The sequence below is a fragment of the Cynocephalus volans genome, chromosome 13, assembly GCF_027409185.1.
Source record: "Cynocephalus volans isolate mCynVol1 chromosome 13, mCynVol1.pri, whole genome shotgun sequence".
NCBI classification, from domain to species: domain Eukaryota; kingdom Metazoa; phylum Chordata; class Mammalia; order Dermoptera; family Cynocephalidae; genus Cynocephalus; species Cynocephalus volans.
Window position 1 is genome coordinate 41,179,842 of NC_084472.1, and position 8,198 is coordinate 41,188,039.

Genomic DNA, 8,198 nt, shown 5'->3' on the forward strand with positions numbered 1-8,198 from the left:
GAGAATGTCTTATAAAGACTAGAGGTTAAGGTTAAATTGCTGATGGGTGTTATTTTTAGAAGTTGTTGAATTTCTTTCTTACTTAAAAAAAAAAAAAGCAACTCATTATGTTCTGCACAGAACCCAATGGTACTTGAACCACCAAAAAGAAACACAGGTAAGGAATTCTCCTGTTTTCCTCTTTTTAATTTACCAGTCATCAGTTCTATAGAGGTTCTATGACCAAACTTGCTGAAGATGGTGGTGGAAATTTATTACCTTCCACTTCAGTACATATCGGTGCAGTGTTTTGTGGACTGGAAAAGTGAAATTGGAATTCTAAAGATGATTTCCTTTTTGGTTTTACAGTGCTCAGTGCACATTATACAGTTTGCTGAATGAATCAACACACATAGGGAAGTAAACATACAAATATTTTAGTCAAAGTTCACATCTTCCTTTTCTCAGGAAAACAAACAAACATTTAAAACGTTGCAATTTAAAAACCCTGTGACCAAAGCCTTTTGAAATCATGAATTTGCAGCTGTCGTAGATTTGTGGATATTTCTGTGGAAAAACTAAATTTTCAGTGTTTGAGCTGAAATCTTCCTTGTTAGGGATTTCTGAAATAAGAGTTAGTTCCCAGACTCCTTTCTGCAAAGGAGTCTGGGAAAGCACGCATCTGGTACCATCAGCTTCTGCTGTGACAGATGAGCTCTTTCATATTGGAACAAAACAGGAGGAATCTGCTACTGGACAGGCAGCCAACATGTCTACTGCACTGGTATATTGTACCACCACATTAGTACCAACGTGCCCAGACTAGAGAGAGTCCTGTGTTGATAGGCAAGGGGAAACAAATAAAGCAAACATAACCAAAGGTCACCAGCAGCAAAGAATCTGGGCCGTGGCTGAGTAAGCCAGAGGCCTCTACAGTGGACCAAGCTGATCTTCAGAACGGAGCTCTGATGTGCTAACTACAGGGTCTTCTCCCTTTGTGCCCACACAGACTTGTAAATAGGAACATTGTCTAATTTAAACGGTATTAATTCTCTCAAGCTGTCTTTGTTACTAAGTGTTATCCTAAAATTGAATTTTCTTACGGAACACTTGTATTTTTTCCTATTGTTTGTATAACAAATTTCTTTGTAAGTATAGGAATAAATTATACTCACAGCTCAGTTTTGTGTAATGTGGTTTTACATCATATTTATGAACAGTCACATGCATAAGAATGTATTGCTTATATTTCAATGTGCTAGAATCCTTATTCCTTACTTGTACTTGGTAATCCGCCAGATATGTAGTTGAGCATACCTTGTTCAACTTCAGATTGACAGGCCCATCCCCTTGGGTCTCTTCTCAACTATCCATTGTTCTCCCAACTCAGGGATGAGAATGAATTACTGAGGACAGTTACAGATGCTCAGACACAAAAGGTAAGTTCCACAGATCAGGAATTTCCAAGGGGGCTTATTAGAGACAAACTTGCAAGAATATTTTTGTGATTAGTAAATACAGAACAATGGATAATTAATTATGTTGATGGTTTACCTGTACGAATGTTTTCAGCCTTTTTCCTATCTAATGAGTTTCTTCCAAAAGGCTGCGCAATCTTTAGAGTTTCATTTCCTTCTTGAACCTGCATTGACAGCCCCAAAGACCATTAGAAGGACTTGTAGCTTCAGGGCTACAGAGTTCCATTTGCTAAAACAATCAGCAATGCAGGTCCTGAGGGAATCTAAGGCTTAATAAATGAATAAACAATAGACTTTTAAAGAAAGAAACGTAAGTATAGTCTGCTTTTCCAGTTCTTAAAATTAAACTGTAAAATAAATACAAACGATCAAAGCAGACATATGCAAAGTCACTTAAAAGAGAAAATTGCTACCAAAACTGACCTAACCTTGTTGAGTATTAACCTGGTAGGTGTTAACCTGTCTAAAGCAAACTTGTGTCCATCCAGTGAAGTAGCAGGTCAATCACTGATGCTTAAGAGATGGAGGCAAACACAGGCAGAGGGTCTTCAGCCCTAAGTTGGGGGAATGACAGGAACAGATGTCAAAGGAGATCTCTGTGGTGGAAATGGTCCTGGGGTATCATGGTTTAGTAAACTGAAACATTTAGATCAAGCAACTAATGCTCCTTGTCTGAGCCTGTACTCACAGGCTATTTGGCTTCCTGTGTAGACTTGCCTTTCAGAGGAAAAAACCATACTTGTCCACACTCATGAGTTTGTGGTCCTTGATATTTACATTTCTCATTTTAATTAATAATTCTGATTTCGATAATAAGACAGTTTTATTTGCCTGTATAGGTCACCAAAAGCCAAATTAAACCCCATGGCGCTCCAACAAAGTTAAACTTCTAAAGTGGATGAGGTGAGGGGTAGTCAGGCAAGGTCCCCTGAGGCAGTGACATTTAGACAGAGATCTAAAGAAAAGGCAGCAGGGGGGGTGGAGGAAGGTGGAGGTATGGAGGGATCGGTGGAAGGAAGCGTGTGGATGACGGCCGGAGAAAATGCACACGGTGTGGCTGGAGCACGGCGAGTGAAAGGGCACTGAAGTGGATTCAGGAAATGAATGAGGGCACCGCAGTAGTGCAGGAAAGAAGTGGTGGAGGTGGCTTAGACTCCAGAGGTCACAGGGGAGACAGAGAGATGATCATGGGTGTCTGAGACAGAAGGTGGAATCATCAGAAGTTGGTGATAGGTTGATGTGGGGGTGAAGTAGAAGGGGGCTTAAGGGGGATGAGGGGGAAGGAGGTTTTGAGGACGACTTCCCGATTTGCAGCTTGGACAACACCGTGGACAGTTGTGCTGCACGATCAGACGGAGTGCGAGGAGTCACGTCTCTCCTCACGCTGCACACTCTGCCGGCCCAGCCCATCCTTCTCCCGCTCTATCCAGACCTTATGTTCAACTGCCCACAGGCACTGTTCCAAAAGCACAACACATCCAGGACAAACCCGTCTTCTTCAGCTCTTCTGCTCTCCTTCCCATGGTGACTCATGGGGAAAGGAAACACCCTGTACCCAACCAGACAAGCCAGAGACAGGGTGCTGTCTTTAACCTCATTCTGTCACCTCTAGGCAACAGCCAGATCCTGAGGAGTCGACCTCCTTGACAGTCCTCTTCATTCATTCGTTGGCAAATATTTATTGAATAACTACTTATTACTTAACAGGGGCTGGGACGACAACAGTCAACCAGACAGTCATGGTCTCATGAGAACTTTTTGATGTGAACTGACAAATACATGAGTGACTATAATACACAGTGTGGTGATGAGGATGAGTGAGAGAGAGCTGAGTGACAAGGCTGCAGAAAGAGCATTCCAGTGACCTCTTCCATGTAGGAAACAGACGACAAGAATATATCATTAAATACCAGGCATGCATGCCAGTTAGGATGCTCTTGGCTACAAGTAACAGAATACCTGACTAAAAGCAGTTTAAACAGGAAGTTCATTCCTGAAAACAGGAAGTTCCAGGTTTGGTGCAGCTGCTCAACGATGTCACCAAGGATGCCATTTCCTTCTGTCCTCCTCATCATTCTCAGCATCCCCAGAAGGCACCACTGTCATCCCCAGACTTCTGCCTCACAGTCCCCAAATGGCTGCCCCATCTGCAAACATCACAACCACATAAAGAAGAAGGGAGTCAATTAGATTTGCAAGAGAGCCATTTTCTCCTGTCTCTCTCTCATTTTTTGTTTTTTTGTTTTTTTTTTTTTATCATGGAAGGAAATCTTTCTTAGAAGCTCCCCCAAAATACCTTTACTTATGTCTTTTTGGCAGAACTGAATTATTTGGCTATTTCTGGCTGCAAAGGAGTCTGGGAAAGCACGCATCTGGTACTGTCAGCTTCTGCTGTAACCGATGAGCTCTTTCATATTGGAACAAAACAGAAGGAATCCGCTACTGGACAGGCAGCTAACATGTCTACTGCACTGGTATATTGTACCACCACATTAGTACCAACGTGCCCAGACTAGAGAGAGTCCTGTGGTGATAGGCAAGACTGTCTATTGTGGGGTTCACAAAAATGTTTGGGACAGAGATCTCAATCAAGACAAGACCTTTTTCACAGGGATGCTTTCAGGAATACTTGCTGGAATAGTCCCAGAGTACATTAGGATACTCCAGCCTTATACAAAGTTGTATAGCCTCTAACAAGATTCTAAGCAAAGGATGAGATGTGATAATGAACAGGCAAAGGAGGCTTGGGGTCCATTCGTGTTCTAATTAGTTCTCTTGATCTCAGTTTGAAGCCTATAAATCATACCACATTGCAAGGCCCCGCTGGAAATAACTGAGTTTTAATTCAGTTCCAGTTCAATGAAGCACTAAAAACAAGTGTTCAACATTTTCTGGTTTATGGTTCCAAATAAACAGTGAGAAAGCAAGTGTCCTGTTTGGGTTGGAACCATTGGATCCTAGCCCATCAAAGCTTGAATTATATTGCAGTGACAGGCGAAGATTTCAAGGGGAAGAAGTGAAGTGCAGGGGAAAGTCAGCACAGTGCCAGGAAACCTGGCTAAAATTAAGCCCCTCAGACCACAGAAAATAATGGTAACTAGGACCTGAGCCAGTAGCCCAAGTGCAAGTGCAACTTGGGGCAACAAGAGCACACACAAGCAGATCATGAAACTGGCAAACACAACAAGGAGGCCTTTCTGCATTGTGAGACCCCCATGTTGGCCTCTGAATGAGAGCCTAGATCTGTCCTTTCAAATACGGTAGCAACTAGCCACACGTAGCACTTGAAATGAAGCTAGTCCAAATGCAGATGTACTCTACAAGTAAAGTTCACAGTGGATTTCAAACACTTAGGATTAAAAAAATGTAGAATATTTTAATGATTTTTATATTGGTTAAATTTTGAAGTGACAATCCTTTGGATACATTGGGTTAAATAAAATATATTATTAAAAGTAATTTCACAATTTTTTTTTACTTTTTTTAATGTGGGCACTAAAAAGTTTAAAATTACATGCATGACTTGCTTTTTTGGCTCACATTATATTTCTATTAGGCAGCACTGGCCTCGACAGTGCCCTATCCCCCGGCTTTTAGTGCTTTACAAAGTCTCCATGGCAACTCAGATGGCACCAAGCTGATGGAACTCAAACTATCAGAGAATTCATCCTTCTCTTAGAAAGAATGCATGGATAAGAAGCTTTTTCTCTGTTACATTATGGAGGCAGAGCTTGGTGATTCAAATCCATCAGTTCAAAGATTCCAAATGTCAATTTCAGATTAAATTTTACACCTTTCCAGGAATGCTATATTTCATGTACCTTGAATAGGTCATTTTTTTTAAATAATCACGACACATTTACATTGTGAGGAGACTGATTTTCTTGTGTGTGGTGTGAAGTTTTTCTGAAGGCAGTACTTGAAGAGGAGCCTCTAAAACATTCAGAGCTAGGGTGGCACCCCGGGGACAAGTGGGCCGCCTCCCAATGTGCCCAAGTACAGATGACCCTCACCTGGATGCACAAGTGCTCAGCAGTCATAAGCAATGAAAAAATGAAGCAACTGGGTATAAGGCAATAGGGAATAGTGGAGACAGTAGCAAATTGAAGATTGTATATCCTCATTCACATTCCGATTGCACATTCACATTCAGATTTTTTTTTTTAACATAATACTAGCCAAACAAAGCACATTTGGGAGCTAGATTTCTTCCACGGGCTCCATTTTGCAAATTCTATTCCCAGGCACCCCTGATAAATGGGTTACAATGCTTCGCAACCAGGGGCATTTATCAAAATTATGGATAAGGGCCTTTGAAAAAATTTCAGTTGTTTCCATCTTATCTAGACCTCCTGAATCTGTATCTTTAAAGGTACTACAGATGATTCTAATGGGCTCTCCTACATAAAAGCAACTGCAAGTTCAGAAGATTGAGAGAGCCCTGGAGGCTGGAGCAACTGAGGAGGGTGGGGAGAACAGAGATTTGGTGTGCCCACCGCATTGTCACACACATGCATGGGGCCCCACTGAGCAGGACAGAGCTGAGCAAGAAGAGAAGGTGGGTTGGATCAAGGACCTTTTTTTGTGCTCTTGCTCCTGCCCTGCAAATGTTAGGAGAGGGCCTGACAGGTCCCCAGATCTAAGGCAAAGGCCAACAAAGCCATTAAGTGGAGATGCAGGGATGAGCCAGGAGACCGAGCTGCTAGCCTGTGGCCCAGATTCAAACAAGTGAAATCAATGAGGGTTTTAGAAATCTGTATTGCCAGAGAAACACTAGGCCGAGCAAGCAGGAGCTTATGATTGTCCACCCCAAGCCCCAGAGCTCATGCCAGGAGGGAGTAGGCCTCAAGGCAGGACAACCTCAGCAGCAAAATCCTCCCTGGAGCTCCTCAGGGTGACCACGGTGAACCATGTGGGGAGACCCCTGCGAGCAGGGAAGCCACACTGGCTGACTGAGGACTCCCCACGGCCAGGGCAGTGAGTCAGTAAACACATCTGCCTGCTTCCTCACTGCTCCCGACGATCAGGATATGGCATCCTCTGGGCCAGTGGCCGTCACCTCCTGTTCCCTTCCCCCTTGTTTAAATGGAGTCTTTATCATTACCTTGTTTCTCCTCCATCATGGTTCTCTATTGGGTGCTTTGGGGTGACACATTTGTCCCTTTGCGAGGTCACGGGGTATATATCCAGGTCTAATGGAGAAGGATAAGTGGTATTCAGTGAGCTCTGTTGTCTCTGCAGGAAGGAGGTAAAAGTAGTGCAGTATTATCTTAAGCAGGGACATTTTGAATTGTGTACATGGGCAGAAGTGGGTGTGTGAGCTGGGCGGCAAGATGGCTGTTGTCTTTGGCAAGTCTGTGCCCACTTCCCAGCCTCATCCATTCAGTCACAGACCTTGAAGCCCTGACCACAGAGGGAGGCCAAGAGCCAGGCCAGAGCACTCACTGCACTTTCCTCAACCACAGTGACTCATACAGGGTGGCCCTTGATGACAGCTGCCCATCTCATTCTTCTGGCCAGAGCTGGTGGGGAAGAACTTTCTTTCTTGGTGGCCCAGCTATTGGAACATGAGTCCAAGGATGTCAGTAACCGTGTTCCCCACTATGTGTAGAAACACCACCTGGAGTGGGAAAGAAGGAGGTAATGGGCTAAGAGAAGCAGAGAAAGAGAAAGTGTGTTCTAGAAGCCTCAAGTCCCTGGGTCCAGTCCCTGTGGTCCCCAGGGATTCCCTGATTCCTGCAGGTATTCCTCTGATTCTGTGAGCTTCCTCACCTTTTCCGCTTAAGCTAATGTAGAAAGCATAACTGGTTCTTTCAACTTAGAGTCTCAACTAATCAACACTTAACATTTGAGCTAAACTTTCTTAAACCCATGGCCCTCTACGATATTTTCTCATTCTGTTTGTATATCCTCCCAACCGTGTTCCCACCATAAAAATGATAACTCTGAAGTAATGCATTTGTCAATTAGCTAGATTTAACTATTCCACAATGTATATATATTTCAAAACATTACATTGTATATGATAAATACAATTTTATTTGTCCATTTTTTAAAATAAGTAAATTTGAAGAAAAAAAGAGAAAGTTTTTTTGCAAAGTTTTTGCAATGTTTCAGGAGACACTACACATCCAGGTATAAAATGAGAGCTGGCAGAGCCACAGAAAACAAGAAGGCATCATTTCTCCAAAAAAAAAAAGCATTACTAACTCAAGTGCTTCAAGGCTAGAAATTCATGTTCTATTGCTGGTATAAAAGAGGAATAACAACATTGTAAATGGTACTTTAAACAAACCAAAAAAAAGGTAGATTTTCTAAGCCCTCAGACCACACTGCATGGGGGAAAAATGCCATGATTCTATGTCACTGTGAGCCCATAATTTCTGCCAGAGAGAAAAAGGAGTCAGCATCTCCTACTCCTGTTTGCTAGAGTAATCATCCTCAGGGATTGGCTAAAGGACATGAAGAAGACCTCTCTACATCTTCCCCACCATTAAGCAAGCTATGACAGCTCTTGGGCCCAAGACAGCTCAGTTCATTGAAGAACCATGAACCAAATGGAAGCAATGTACCTAATGCTCTAAGTTGAACTCAAATTAGATTTGACAGTGAATAGATAGAAAAGGAAAGCATTTTACAGGTCTCTGCCTCTTGAGTTTCTTCGGTCTCATATCTCGTTGCCATGAAAATAAAGTACAATGAGGTCCCAAGTTTGACAGATCTAGAACATAGAGATACTTA